This window comes from Eublepharis macularius, chromosome 8, assembly GCF_028583425.1.
Source record: "Eublepharis macularius isolate TG4126 chromosome 8, MPM_Emac_v1.0, whole genome shotgun sequence".
In the NCBI taxonomy this organism is placed as follows: Eukaryota; Metazoa; Chordata; class Lepidosauria; order Squamata; family Eublepharidae; genus Eublepharis; species Eublepharis macularius.
Genome location: NC_072797.1, coordinates 68,391,309 through 68,406,183, shown reverse-complemented (window position 1 = coordinate 68,406,183; position 14,875 = coordinate 68,391,309). Strand labels below are relative to the sequence as shown.

The following is a 14,875-nucleotide window of genomic DNA, read 5'->3' as shown; positions in this document are numbered from 1 at the left end:
CTAAACGGGAGCCTGGTCCACCACGATCCCAGGAAGCTGCACCTAACGGCTTGGCGGATCGTTCCTCCCCGATAGGCTTTACTGACGAGGTACAGAGGGTCCTCCTGAATGCTCGTCGGCCATCCACTAGGCGCGCTTATGCGGCCAAGTGGCGCAGGTTTGAGCTCTGGGCACTTGCCAGAGGGGTGGTGCCTGACAGCAGTCCCTTGGGGGTTGTGTTCGAGTATTTGTGCCACTTGCGTGGCTTGGGTTTGAAGGTGTCCTCCCTCAAGGTCCACCTGGCAGCGATATCAGCTGCTCACACCCGAGTTGAGGGTGCTACGGTGTTTTCTCACCCACAATCCCGCCAGTTCCTTAAGGGCATGTACAATCTTTACCCACCTGTGTCAGCGCCAGTGCCTCAGTGGTCTCTGTCCTTGGTGCTCTCACGTCTCATGTTGCCTCCATTTGAACCTATGGCTACATGCCCCTTGGATATGCTATCCTACAAGGTAGCATTCTTGGTGGCCGTCACGTCGGCCAGAAGGGTCAGTGAACTGTCTGCACTGCGGTCTGACCCTCCCTTTCTTGTGTTTCATCCCAACAAGGTGGTCCTGCGTCCCTGCCTTGAGTTCCTGCCCAAGGTGGTGTCCGCCTTCCACCTCTCGCAGGATATCTCACTGCCTGCTTTCTTTCCTCAACCCTCCTCTAAGGGGGAAAAGGCCCTCCATACCCTAGACTTGAAGAGGGCCCTAGCCTATTACCTGGATAGGACGAAGGGATTCCGCTCCAGTCCTCACCTGTTTGTGTTTTGGGGCCAAGGACAAGGGTAACAGGGCTTCCTCACAGACCCTGTCTAGGTGGATTGTGGCGGCCATTAGCAAGGCCTATTCCCTAGCAGGGGTGGCTTGCCCGCTTCATGTCAGAGCCCACTCCACGCGGTCCCATGCATCCTCTTCGGCACTCCTCAGGGGGGTGCCCCTGGTTAACATTTGTAAAGCAGCCACATGGTCCTCTGCAGACACCTTTGTCAGGCATTACGCCGTTGATGTCAATGCGGAGCAGGATGTATCTGTGGCCAAGGCTGTCTTACACTCCCTTTTTTCCTGAGGGAGTTTTGGTATGACTTTCTTGGCGTACCTGTTGGGTACCCTTGAGTGAAAGTGTGTATATATGTACCTGGGGGTGTGTATATATGTAAATATTGAGTATTTATGTGTCCTTACACAGTATTTTTACATAGATGTATATATGCATATCTATTTATTGTTGATCTTGTTTGCTTAATAAAATTGTGTTGGACTTCACCCCCGCCTTCCTTATTGTGTGAAGCTTGGTACACTCCCATGTGTGGAGGCACAGAAGAACGAAGATGAAAACAGGGTTAACATACCTGTAACTTATGTTCATCGAGTTCTTCTGTGCTGACACACAACCCTCCCTCCTACCCCGCTGTGAACTCCAATGCACAATACTGTGATGGCTGTAACGGATATTGGTGTTTTTAAGGTGTTACGGCTGAAGTGTGTTGGTCAAGCGGCGGCAAGGGAGAACTGAGGGAAGGGGCCGTTGGTCGCTGGAGGATCACGTGACCGTTTGGGCGGGAAAACGGTCGCTGAGGCGCGCGACAAACGGCCCCTTCGGAGCCATGGAAGCTCTAGAAAATTCTCCGGCGGCTGGCCTGCGCCTGCGCAGTCCCCATGTGTGTCAGCACAGAAGAACTCGATGAACATAAGTTACAGGTATGTTAACCCTGTTTTCCTCTGGTTCGGGGGAATCCAGATGAGGGGAAGGCGTGTGAGGAAGCACGATGACCTCCTCCTGGGGAGCGGGACGCGGCGACCGATGATGTTTGGTCTTCTTCTTCTTCTTCGCCGGTTCCGAAGAAGCGCTCCTCGCCTCCGAAGGGGACCTCGGCCTCGACCTCTTAGGTTTTACCGGAATCGACCCGGTCGTCGGTTCCGATCGGGGACTCGGTAGACGGATCCTCGGTTCCGATGTCGGTCTCGGATCCGACCTGGTGGAAGATGCGCTACGGGGCGGCCGCACCGGTCCCTGCGCTGGAGAGGCCGCTCTCGACGCCGAGGCACTCGGGGGACGCGGTTTCGACCCCGACCTCGCGGAGGCCACTGAGCCAGCTCTGGAATGCCGTTCGGCAGAGGGGCTAGGGCCGGCCTTGGAGGAGGGCAACGGGGCGCCTCCGGACATGACCTTCTGCCACAGGGAGGAGTTAAGACGGGCCTTGCGCTCCTGTCGGGCCTTGCTGGTGAAGCCCTGGCAAATCTTACAGGCCGTTACATTATGGGTCTCCCCCAAACAGAACAGGCACAGTTCATGGCCATCGGTCTTGGCCATTTTAGTGTGGCATTGGAGGCAATGCTTGAAGAGAGCCTTTGAGGCCATCTTCAGGGGCACGCGAAAGGAAGGTCAAAAACAGTCCAAACGAGATCCGAAGAATAGTCGAGGTCACGAAGTCCGAAGTCAAAAGCCAAGCAATCAGTCAGAATAAAGCACGAAGCACAAAAGCACAGAGCAACGAAGCTCACGTTCTCTCCAAGCGGCGGCAAGAAGAGAACTGAGGGAAAGGGGCCGTTGGTCGCTGGAGGATCACGTGACCGTTTGGGCGGGAAAACGGTCGCTGAGGCGCGCGACAAACGGCCCCTTCGGAGCCATGGAAGCTCTAGAAAATTCTCCGGCGGCTGGCCTGCGCCTGCGCAGTCCCATGTGTGGAGGCACAGAAGAACGAAGATGAACTTATGTTATGGATAAGGGGAGGTCCCTTCCTCTGATCCTTAGTTTCTCCTGGGCACCACCACTACTACCACAACTTTCCATCCTCCAGCTGTTGGGGAACCTGGTTAGCCTCTGAGTAGAGTTCTGGAATGTGACCAGGCACTGACACAACTGAGGACTGACACGACTTTTCTTAATCAAGAAAGGTCTTTATTGAACTACTAAAACTACAGGTTATAAACAGCACACAAGTTAGGGAAAACAGATTTTGCATCAAAGGTTTGCAGCTGTACAAAAGAAAATAAAAGCAGTTGCCACTATCTGACACTTCAAGGATTACTACAAAGCACCTGATTAACCTCTCGCTTGAGATGGGCGCCCAGTGTCTAGGAGGGAAGAGAGCCTGGCACCCATGATCCTCTGTCCCAACTGTCCTAAGAACTTGCCACAGTAGCCCAGCAAAACTGCTGCAGGCACTTTTTGTACTCTCTTTCCCGGGGGGGGGGGGGGAATTCGCTCCTAAAACCCACCTTACTTGCCTATTGGCTAGGAAAATCCACACTTTCAATTTAATTACAGGATGAAATCTCTAATGTTAGACATGTGACTACTAGCACCTGGGTCCAAATACCATCAGTAAAACTAATTTGTTTGCATTACGTTAAAACATCGCTCCCACTGATTTTTCATATGCTGATTTTTGTCTGTATTCTGTGGGATTCTGCAAAGGGCTTCACATCCCTGATTGTTTGTGTTTAAACTGCTGCTGAAGTTCCAGCTTTTTCTCAGCATACAGCCTTTGGCCGTCTTCCTTCAGGTGCCCAGGGCTTCCCACCACAGAAGCAATTAATGTATTTTGCTCTTCTTGGGCTATGTACTTTAAGAGCTGACTGGGCTGAGGAGCTCTGCACAGCTGTTTCCTACACAAACAGCCTGCACTCTGGGAAAGGAGACATCCCAACCCTCAGTTTCTCTTTCACCACCAATCGGAGAGGATTGATTGTAGTGAACTCTTCATCTCTGGGCCTCTTGTATCCCTTGTGTGATTCACCTACAAGAGAGGAAGAAAGATTGTAACAGCATAGCTGATAAAAAAGTGCATGCAATGTGACACTAAAATGACCATTCGTTTTGCCTTATTTGCCTCAGAGGAGAACATAACATAGGCTCGTGTTAGCAACACCAAGTCTTCACGCCTAAGACCTGCACTGAGAGAGCCACCTGGTTCAAAACAGTTCTATGGGAAAGGGCATTTTCCAGTACTAGAAGCCTGGCAGTGAAATCTGCCTTAGCGGAGCTGAGAGATTGACCTGGTCAATCATAGTCAAGCGCATTGAACCCGAGCACCTCAAACTCATCTGGAGCTGACAATGCTCCAGATCCAGAGACCTCTCAAAGCCAGCTTTGAAGGCCCCTTCATCTACTCCAATACCAAGAGGATCACATTCAAATCTGAACCCTAAGAGATTGAGGTCTACGGAGGCAAGTGGACATGTTCACAGAGCCTCCGAGCTGTCCAATAAAAAAGTGAAAATGAAGTCAAAGCACTCTACTAAGCAGAAAGCCAGCTCCATCACAAGACCTCCAAACTCGAGCTAAGTATGGATGACGGAGGTCACTGAGGTCCTCATACTCCGTCAGCTCGCTTCAAGTCACCATCACTGTACACCTCAGAGGAAGAAGGTGAACTGATTCACCTTTGCTCGTATCCCATTCTTTGGATCCACAAGTGGATGCCCCATCAGAAATGCTGTTCACATAGATGCTCTGCCTGGTACCCCCACTGCATGCCTCCACCAAGCAGCACTGACTAGGGGGAAATCTATTGCCCATAGTCAGTAGGATCCCTCTCAGATCTGACATGATCAAAGGCCCATCATAGCCCATCTCACAATATTCCATGACAAGCTTCGATGGCCTTCTACCAAACAGAATAAAAAATGGAGCTGTGTGCCCTGAACCGAAGTCTGAGGATTCCTTCAGATCCTACTCCCAAAGAGACCATAGGAAATAGGGAGCCGGTTTCACCAACCAATAATTTCCATTTATATGTAAAATAAATGCTACAGATGGCTACACAGATATCTCTTCTACGAAACCCAAACCAAAGGACACAATCCTCCAGCGCTTGTACTCCAGAAACCAGGCAAATATCTTCTTTCCTATAATCGAAAGATTCATGGAGTTGATGACCAACCTCTGTGAGAGACTGGCATTGATACCAATCATATCTAAGAAAACAGAGGGACTCTATAAAAGTAAGGTAGATAATTGTGCCTTCTTATTTACACACTCCCCTTTTTCATCACTGGTTACTGAGAAAATGCAGTCCAGACATCAACATGAATCTCAGTCTACGCCAGCTGACAAGGAAGTAAAGAAGCTAGACGTGGTTGGTAGAAAAATGTACACCTCCTTGGCCCTTAATCATCAAAACAGCAAACTATTCTGCTATAATGGGAGCTTACCAAATATTCTTATGGAACAAAATGGCTGCATATAATGAATACTTACCCAGGATCAAAAAGCCTTAGCCAAAGTCATCCAGGAGGCAGCAGTCCATCTCTCTAAACAGCAGATCGACACAGGACAGAATATGGTCGACTTGTCTACAAGGGCCCTTGCATCTTCCAAAGTCCTCGGAAGACATGCCTAGCTACCTTCCACTGTGCTGCTGGCAGAAAGATGGAACAGAATTGAAGACAGGCTATTTAAAGGCCAAACTGATTTCTCAAAAGACAGATGAGGAAGGACCTTCAAAATGATTACATGGAATTCTACCTCCCGCATAACAACTGAGCTCCAGGACCCTTGGAAGATAATAGTACTATAGAGGATGCCAGTCTAGGTACCAGCCACATCACCAATACCAGCAGTTCCCTTCCCATTGCTCATTTCACACACCTCAAACACAAAATTAAAGGAGGAAAACCTTTGGCAGGACAAGACAGAGTAGCCAAGTTCCTGCCACCAAAGACCCACCTCAAAGTCAGAAGCAAATATTCTCACTAGAGAAGACTAGCAGTGTTTGGAGACAAACTCTCTCACTTTATGCCAAGATGGAGATCTATCACTGCAGATGCCAGAATTCTGGAGATAGTTGAGAATGGTTATAAAACTGAGTTTGACTGTGTCTGAGTCTCAATTGTAGAGCTAGGGGAAGCACCTCATCTGAGTTGTCAAGTGTCATGACCTCCTCTGACCAGGCCAGTGATTCAGAGGAAGAGCCTGAGAATAAGCAGGGTAAGGGTGGACCTGGTGCTGCAAAGGCACCAGCAGTGCTAGAGGCCACTCTGCCAGAGCCTCCCCCACAGCACCAGAGACCACTCTACCAGAGCCTGCAAGCATGCTGCCTGCCTCAGAGAGCACCAATGGACCCCCATCAGGCAAGACTCAAGCTTTCCATGCTGCAGGCATGGTAGCAGCAAAGGGACCAGGCAGAAGTGCGAGGCTGGCAGAGTGCCACTTCCCTGCAGACTCAAAACAGTGGGATACTCCCTCGCAAGATCATGACCAGACATACACAAGACATCACCCCCAATCATTCATTTTCCAGGTTTCCCTGTTTTGATGCAATCCTTCCCAAACCTGGTTTGATACAACCTTTTTAGAGAGCTGCAGCTGTTTTGCAAAAGGACCTCTTTATATCTCTGCAACAAAAAGGTCCAGAGATTTACATTTCAAAAATGAAAGCCAGGGTATTCAGAGCTAGAAAAAAATAGCAGTAGATCATTATAACATCATCCTAGCATAGTGATTTAGCAATGAATTTTTTTTTAAATCCAAAAGCCTTCCAGTGGCACAAGGTGGGTGGGGGAAGAATGGTGGCTATAGGGCTGAGGAAAGGAACATATGCAGAAAACTGCTTTTGCATTCATAACAACAACAAAAGCTACATGGAGAATTCTCGCCATGTGGAAACACAACAAGAGGTCTCTCAATTATAGAATCAAATTGTATATTCTTCAGTGTATAAAGTGCTCAGTGCTTCAAATAAATAATACACAATTTTACCATAAATAAGTACAAACTGTCAGAAATCATTACAATGTCTCAAGAATATATCACACAATAAATAAGGTTACAATTCATTCATTACTCGGCAATCAATGAATGGTATAGTCCGTGCAGGTTTCAAAGGTAACTTATTGCACTTCCTAGTTGTTCTCCCGTTTCTCCCAAGAAGCTGGATTAATTTGTTGACAAGCACAATGGCATAATCTTTGGACAGTCCAGCGCAAGCAAATGTCTCCATGGGAATGTGGAAACGGCATCCGTCAGAAAACCCAGGCAGTACGTCCGGTGACTGAAACAATCCGTATTGTTCTTATTGCCCTTGAAAAAGCTGGTGAGAGTGCAAAACAAACCAAGCTAGCAGTTTGTTGGGCAATTTTGGGACCGTTGGCTCCCCACATTTTACCTTATTTATTGTGTGTTGTATTCTTGAGACACTGTAATGATTTCTGACAGTTTGTAATTATTGATGGTAAAATTGTGTATTATTTATTTGAAGCACTGAGCACTTTATACACTGAAGAATATACAATTTGATACTGTAAGTGAGAGAGCTCTTGTGTTAGTCGTGCTTGCTCTCCCTTTGGAAAACCTCTCTGTTTAGCTCATACCATGTGAAAACAGCCTAAATCTAAAATATCTAACCCAGTTCTCAATATTTGGAAACGTATGCACTTTCCAACCTTAAGGACTACTCCATCTAATCCAGGATACCCACACTTTGTTTTAAATGCAGATGGTTGGCATATAACCAACAGAAAAACTCACAATCCGTTTCTAGAATTAGATCGTGATATTCGCTAACAATCCTACACAGTATACTTTTTTTCTGTATCTGCTGAAATTAACTGATAAGTAAAACACATACAAGTGGTGTTCATTTGGTTGTTAGGTGATGAACTGCATATGAATCAAGCCCAAACCATTTTGTTAAAATGTTTTAAAACTGATATCAAAATATTTTCCAGCTTCTATCAATGTTCATTACTTAAGGCACCCAATCAAAAAATTCCTAACATCTTTATTAATGTGGAATTTGTTAAAATATTAATTGCACTTACAAAATTATTCACAGTGTTGTTTATGAGAATGTAAGAACACAACCATCTGATTGCAGGATATAGCTTTATGAGCTATAAAGATTTATTTAAAAAACATTACACAAGAAAAGTTAGATGAACTAGGAACAAATCAGTTTTGGTTGCTATTAGTGAGATGGCCAAGCTTACATTTTTTTCAACGAGTAAATCAATGCAAGGCTTAATGGTCGTCAAACACAATCACAGATCATTACTGATGCACAGCCTGTTTCTGTATTTCATCTTCATAGCAGTCATTGCAGAAAAATCTGCATCACAAAGCCATATAGTAGTAAATGACAGCACCACTGATATTGTTTCATCAGCAAGCTCAGGATGCTCAATAGCAACATGAAGCCAAAATTTAGCTAACCTCACTTCCAGAAATTTATCTTTGAGGGGCCTGTCAAGTGATAGTTCAATGAGCTGTTGTGCAGTTTGTGACACTGGTTGCAAATGAGTTTCACATCCGCTCAAACTTCTCTGTTTCTTCAGAAGAAACACAGTGGAAAATTCTTCCATATAGTTAATCGAAATGGCTGGGCATTGGCTTAATATTAGTTTTAACCTCATCTGCTTTATCATTGAGTAAAATAAGAAATTCTGTCAAGCACAGGAAAATATCCATTGCTCCCTGAACTCAAACTGCCCAAACTCCATTTTTCACATGAAAGCCATGACACTGTTTACGTGTGTGAAGATGTTGTTTTGTAAACTTAAAATCAATTCATTTAGATTACCAAACATGTAAACAAGGTACACTAATTTTGCCAGCCAATCTGTGTTACCAAATGATTTGCTAGTTCAAGGAAATGCATGTACTTCTTGTCTTAATTCAGAGTCTCCGTAAAATGTCACCCCTTGACAGCCAAAGAACTGCGAATAAGTATGTGTTCAGAACCCATCTTGGAACACAAACATCAAACACTCATGCATTGAGTGAACTAGCTTTGATAAAGCTTACAATTTGTACTGCATTGTTAAGTACTTCATGAAGAACTTCTCTTAACTCTTTGGTTATCAATGCTTCACAATGTATTAAGCAGTGACAAGATACAGCATTGGGAGATACATTTTTTACTTGCTGTATTATCCCTGAATGCTGCCTGGTCATTGCTGCTGCTCCATCACTGGTAACATGAACACAGTTAAATCAGTCCAAACGTTTTGCAACTTCCATTGAGTCATCCAACTGTACTGCAAACTTACTGGTTTTCAATATATTGATTAATTGTTCATTCACATCATTTGACACTGCAGAAATTCTATGACTAATGGTATTATCTGAGAGAGCAATGGTCCACATCTTTCTCACTGTATGCTCTCCCAAGACTGCTTTCATCATGTCTGAGCAGATGGCAAAATTAGGTCTTTGGCTATAGTATCAGGTTTCTTATTCTTAGCTTTCATAAAGCTACTTCAAAAGATGCTTCCAGCCCAACAGAATCTGTTGAAGCCATTTTAACAAACAGTAGCTGCTATTGTTTCATTTGGTCACATTTGTGCTAGAAAAACTCAATTGGTTTTGTCATCTGTTCACTGTGCTTGGTTTTCAGGTGTGACAGTTTCATATTAGCATTAGCCAGCATCTCTGAACAAAGTACGTACTGTGATTTTAGAACAAGATTCAAGCACAGAAAATTGCATCTTTCAAGGCAGCTTTTTTTTGTCTGCAGAGTGAAAGAGAACATGTTACTACGGTGCCCCATTCTTCCTACTACTGCAACTCTGATATTTTCTAAGTTGAAATCAATGTTAACTACCACAAAGAAGCATTTTATTCTCAGTCATCTGCCAGAGAATGTTGATCAAGGTCATCAACCATTGATCTTTACAGATGAACAAGGATTTGAGCCTGAGTTTCAAACATCTGGTTCTAGAACTCAACTCATCACATCTGATCAGAAACAGAATTCATACGAATAGAAATAGATCAGGCTGAAGACTCCCTTGGATGTTCTGAAGCAAAGCTACCAAATTTGCATCCTGACAAAAAACACTCCCTTCCACATCTTCCAAGGGCTCCCATAGGTCAAGTAAGAGTTTATCAAGCAGGAGCTAGCTAGATAAAATACACAGGTACAGGGCCTAAAGGATTTGAGTCTGATAAACAGTAAGAGTTTTTGGGGAATTACTGTCCATATGAATACTAAAAAGTTACCCAATCCAAACAGCAAATCAATGTCCTTTGAAAAAGTAAGAGTAGTTGACAATGGAACACACTACCTAAGATGACTGTGGAATGTATTATCCTGGAGATGAACAAAGTAATCTTTATAAGGACCAACAAAAAACATAGTGAACAAGTTTTTGAGTTTTCCTTAACAGGCTGGAGGTTTAATACAAAAAAAAAGACACCTCCCTCTCTCTGGTGGATTAGGAGTGAAAATTTAATAATTTCATGGCATGATGGAAAACACCCTCCCCCCAAAGCTGCAGCCTATAGCCTCCAAATGAAATACAGGATATGATGTAGACTTAATTACATTAGATAGTGCTGGGTTCAGAGTAGGTTGTTCTTTACTGAAATATCTGTGCTGTCTTAAAGCACAGATTAGAACCAGAGCGTCCCTTAATTTTCAAGTCTCATTCTACACAGCAAACCTTGCATATCGATAATGACTCCACCTTTGCCACTTGCTCACGGCAGAGAATGTAGTTCTTCTGCGTAGGAGTATGTTCTGGCTGAAATGCAAAGAAGGTACATAACCACCTCCTAAACACATACCAGCTAGAGTTACTGTATGCCTTTTCTGACACCACATTCACTGAAGAAAGTAATGAATGGGCAACACAAAGGCAAAGTTAAAAGACAGTCAGCTAAAAATTAGAAACTAGATTCAGCCTGCCCAGAATCTTGAAGCTTACCTATATTCTGAGACATAACATCTGCCATCCAAAACTTTGCACGGACTCTGCTTGCGTCTGAAAAAACAAAAGGACCACGAAGTAATCCGTTTTCAATATTGCTACAAATAGTTCAGTACCATTAGGAAATGTTTTCCATTAAAGCAATCAAAAATAAATATTTCAGCTGCAATCAATTACTTAATGTGAGCCTGGAAGGGGCCAAATGCACAAAAGTGGTTTTAGCACATCTTTAAAAAACTACATGAAGCTGTGTTTCCCAGAGCGACTGCAGATCAGGTATGGGAGGTTGTCTAGAGTAGGTGCTAAGTAGCAGGCCACTATATATGACTGAGAAACTACATAGCTTCACTATGAATTACTCATCCTTAAGACTAGGACAAAATGCCTATAATGGAGTGCATATGCAACACTATTCCTGATAAACAGCAGGACTGCAGAGAGCTGCCCGAGGACAAAATCAGGGACCCCATTGATCTCAGCAGGATTTACTTGGCAAGCTAAACAGACAAGGAACTTCCAAAATGCAAAAAATAAACTAACTCTAAAAATCCAGATTTTTTTCATTTTATCCTTCTACTTACCTGGAAAACCTAGCACGTACTCTCTTGCTGCAGAAGAGCACTTGTGTGTGGCTTTCTGGCTAAGCCAAAGGTTAAAGACAGTGAATATGGATCCTAACGAGGCTTCCAGCTGTTGCTGAAGCCTCATGGGTACAGACATCCCAGTGTGCCAGCTGCTTCCTTAACTCTCCCATGAGAGCAAAACGGGGCAACTGAGTAACCTGACCCACGGATTTCTGTCTTAGTTCCCCCTCTCCACAGCAACCCTGCTAAAGAATCACTAGCTCCTTAGATCTAAGTAAGAGACTCGTCTGCATAGTAGTATATAATAACGCTGAGGCTTTACAAGTGGAACCACCCCAATAATTAGGCTAGGAGACAGATTCAACACACATAATGGCCTGTGTGACTTGTAAAAAGTCCAAGACATCTGACAAGATTAATCTGTGTCTCAGCTGGCCAGTTTAAGTTAGAAAAAGGAACAAAGTTGTTCACCAACTAGACCTCTCCATAGGAAAAAGCACTAACCAACAGTGAGGGGCCTGGGTGTGACCTTGGATGTTACTTCCAATGGAGGCCCAGGTTGCGACCATTGTCAGGTCTGCCTTTTTTCATCTTTGACAGGCCAGGCAACTGGCACCCTATCTTTTGGCCCAGGACCTGGCTACAGTAATCCATGCAAGTCACCTCCAGGCGAGACTACTGCAACTCACTCTACGCTGGGCTGCCCTTGGGCCTGACCCGGAAGTTACAGCTGGTCCAGAATGCAGTAGCACGTGTCCTTACTGGAACGCCAATCCAAGCACACATTCATCCTGTGCCGTGTCAGCTGCATTGGCTCGTAGTGGAGTTCCAGAACCAGTGCAAGGTGTTAACCTTGGTGTTTAAAGCCCTTCTTGGACTGGGACCTGCATACCTGCGGGACCGCCTCTTCCATTATGTCCCTTGCAGGGTGTTGCGCTCCGCAGACAAGCAACTCCTGGTGGTCCCCGGCCCAAAGGACATCTGTCTGGCCTCAACCAGGGCCAGGACTTTTTCTGCTCTGGCCTGGTGGAATGCTCTCCCGCTGGAGATCTGGGCCCTGTGGGACCTGTTACAGTTCTGCAGGGCCTGTAAAACGGAGATGTTCCACCAGGCCTTTGACTGAGTGCCAGCGGGTGTCCCTCTTCTTCCATCTAAGACCACCACCTTTTCTGGGGCTGCCCTCGGCCATCTACTACGCCCATATACAGACTCCCAAATATTTATTTAAATAGTCTGTGCCTGGACTATTTTAATGACTTTTTAAAGATTATTATTGATTTTATGGTTTTGTGATTAATTAACTGTATTTTATGAATGTTGTTAGCCGCCCTGAGCCCATTTGTGGGGAGGGCAGGGTATAAATCAAATTAAATAAATTAATTTTAAATGGTACAGCTTCTAAAGTTCCTTCTTCCTTCAACATAAAATGCAGACAGACACTCCTTGGTATTGTCCCACATGCAGCAGCCCTGGCAGAGAACAACTCCTACCATGGAGAAATAGCTGCAATAGGAAGCTTGTTTTGTGCCTTCTCAGACACCACGTTCATTAACAACCAAGATGAACGGGCAACACTGAAGGCCAGGGACACAAACAAAAATGCATACTGTATACCCACATAAAGAATCATTGACCCTCCTGCCACTAGAGCTATGGGTAACTCTTTGACTGACCACACTGTGGAAGCTTGCTGGGTAACCTTGCACTACTTACTCAGCATGACTACCTCCAATAAAATGGAGGGGAAGATACTTTGTTGCTTTGGGTCCAACAGAGGGAAAAAGTGTGTATGAATATATAAGTAAATATTTAAACTGCTACTTGGGAAGGGGCAAATCACTCTCCCTTACATTAAAATACTACACATAAAAGCCTTCAACAGCAGGGAATAGGCTGCGCTAGATCTTTTTATCCCAGCTATATTATGCTTCTAAGCTTTTTGCCTTCAAGAAGCTTAAAATATGAAGTGAAACTACCCATTCCAACAGCTCATTCTGCTGCATGCATACACCAAACTAAAGCCTGAGCCTGCTGGAAATGTGGGGAGGGCGGAATAAAAATTGAAAATAAATAAATATAATGCTGGCAAGACAAAAGATTTCTACAGCGTGACAGAATCACAGAATTGGAAGGGACGATACAGACCTTCTAGTCCAACCCCCTGCCCAATGCAGGATGAGCCTAAAGCATCCCTGACAAATATTCATCCAGCCTCTTCTTGAAAACTGCCCGTGAAGGGGAGCTCACCACCTCCCTAGGCAGCTGATTCCACCTTTGAACTACTCTGTGAAAAAGTTTTTCCTTATATCCAGCCAGCACCTTTCTACATGCAATTTAAGCCCGTTGCCTCGAGTCCTATCCTCTGCTGCCAACTGGAACAGCTCCTTGCCCTCCTCCAAATGGCAGGCATTTAAATTAGGATGTCACTCATGTAAAGCAGCTGTGTATGCTTAACTGGGAGGCCAGAGCCTGACAGAGCAGGCACACATTGTATAGGTGTGCTTTGTACACGTGGCAGTTCCGTTTAAAGGAATTTCTGCGAATGCAAAGTGACATAAGTTATTTTGCTTCACCAGCATTTCATCTAAATCGGCTTAAAACCTCACTTACACATACAGCATAACGAGGTAATAGAACGGGCCATGCAGGCAGGCACATTTTAAAAGTTTTCTTATGTAGAAACTCCCGCATCAGGAGAGATTTTGGCATCTGCCAATAATCAGCAAGAAAGGTGGGATGCAGGTAAAGTCCATAAACCTAGCCTGGCTCACGGTTCTGGCTTCCCATTTACAGGAAATTATTAATGTCCGGGAACATGCGGGAGGGAAAGCGAGATCTACTGCCTACATCCTGAAGTGGTGCAGCCCATTTAACCATCTCCACACTCAGCCACTCCACGTGAAGACAGGCCTTAAGGGAGGCATGGGTCTACTCAGGACAATTGGCTCTATTACTTTTATACAATCATCCGCACAAAAGCCTGTCTCCAAGCAGGAAACCAGGCTAGAATATCGCCTATCACGGATATACTAGAGCCGTATTAGTTGATCAAAGCCCACAAAATGCTTACACAAGAACCACCCCTCCCCCCTCATTCTATCACCTTGTTCAACTGTCGCGGGGGGGGGGACTCGTCGCAGGCTCTTACGAGCGTCATAACGAGCGAAGAGCCCAGAGGCTGCACGTGCGGCTCATTGACCTCACTGGCTGTTGATTTAAGCAAGTCACGGGCTCCCCGTTTTACAACTTTCACCTCACGCGCCTACAAGCAACCTACCTCAACGGCCACCTACAACCGCGCCACGAGGAAAGAGACCGCCCCTCTCTGCTCAGCTCCCGAGGTGCTCCGCGTCGGGACAATCCATTATTATTAGAAAGGGGGGGGGGAGGGCCGACGACGACGACATCTTTTCGTTGTACATCCGGGGAAATACCAACGCCTTCCTGGGAGGAGGCACGAGTTTTTCCAAACGCTCGCGATTTCCTCCATCCCACAGCTAAGAGAACGACACGGGGAATACTAACTGCGCTTTCCTATCCAGAGGGAAGCATCAAAAGGGAGGGAGGCTTATGCAACTATGGTCAAATTGAGCCGACGAGAGCTGCCTGCGGTTG

The 14,875-nt window shown here is 45.3% G+C and overlaps 1 long non-coding RNA gene and 2 other non-coding genes across 3 annotated transcripts; all 3 read right to left on the bottom strand.

Annotated features, from left to right (window-relative positions):
* Positions 1-2,900: 2,900 nt before the first annotated feature.
* On the bottom strand, positions 2,901-14,626 carry LOC129335086 (uncharacterized). Its single transcript, XR_008597568.1, has 4 exons — positions 14,538-14,626; positions 10,674-10,730; positions 5,227-5,386; positions 2,901-3,763 (listed from the first exon to the last, which is right to left on the bottom strand). It is a non-coding gene; the product is annotated as an uncharacterized LOC129335086 (long non-coding RNA).
* On the bottom strand, positions 10,480-10,607 carry LOC129335252 (small nucleolar RNA SNORA13). The gene has a single exon (XR_008597594.1). It is a non-coding gene; the product is annotated as a small nucleolar RNA SNORA13 (small nucleolar RNA).
* Positions 12,708-12,843, bottom strand: LOC129335253 (small nucleolar RNA SNORA13). The gene has a single exon (XR_008597595.1). It is a non-coding gene; the product is annotated as a small nucleolar RNA SNORA13 (small nucleolar RNA).
* Positions 14,627-14,875: the final 249 nt, after the last annotated feature.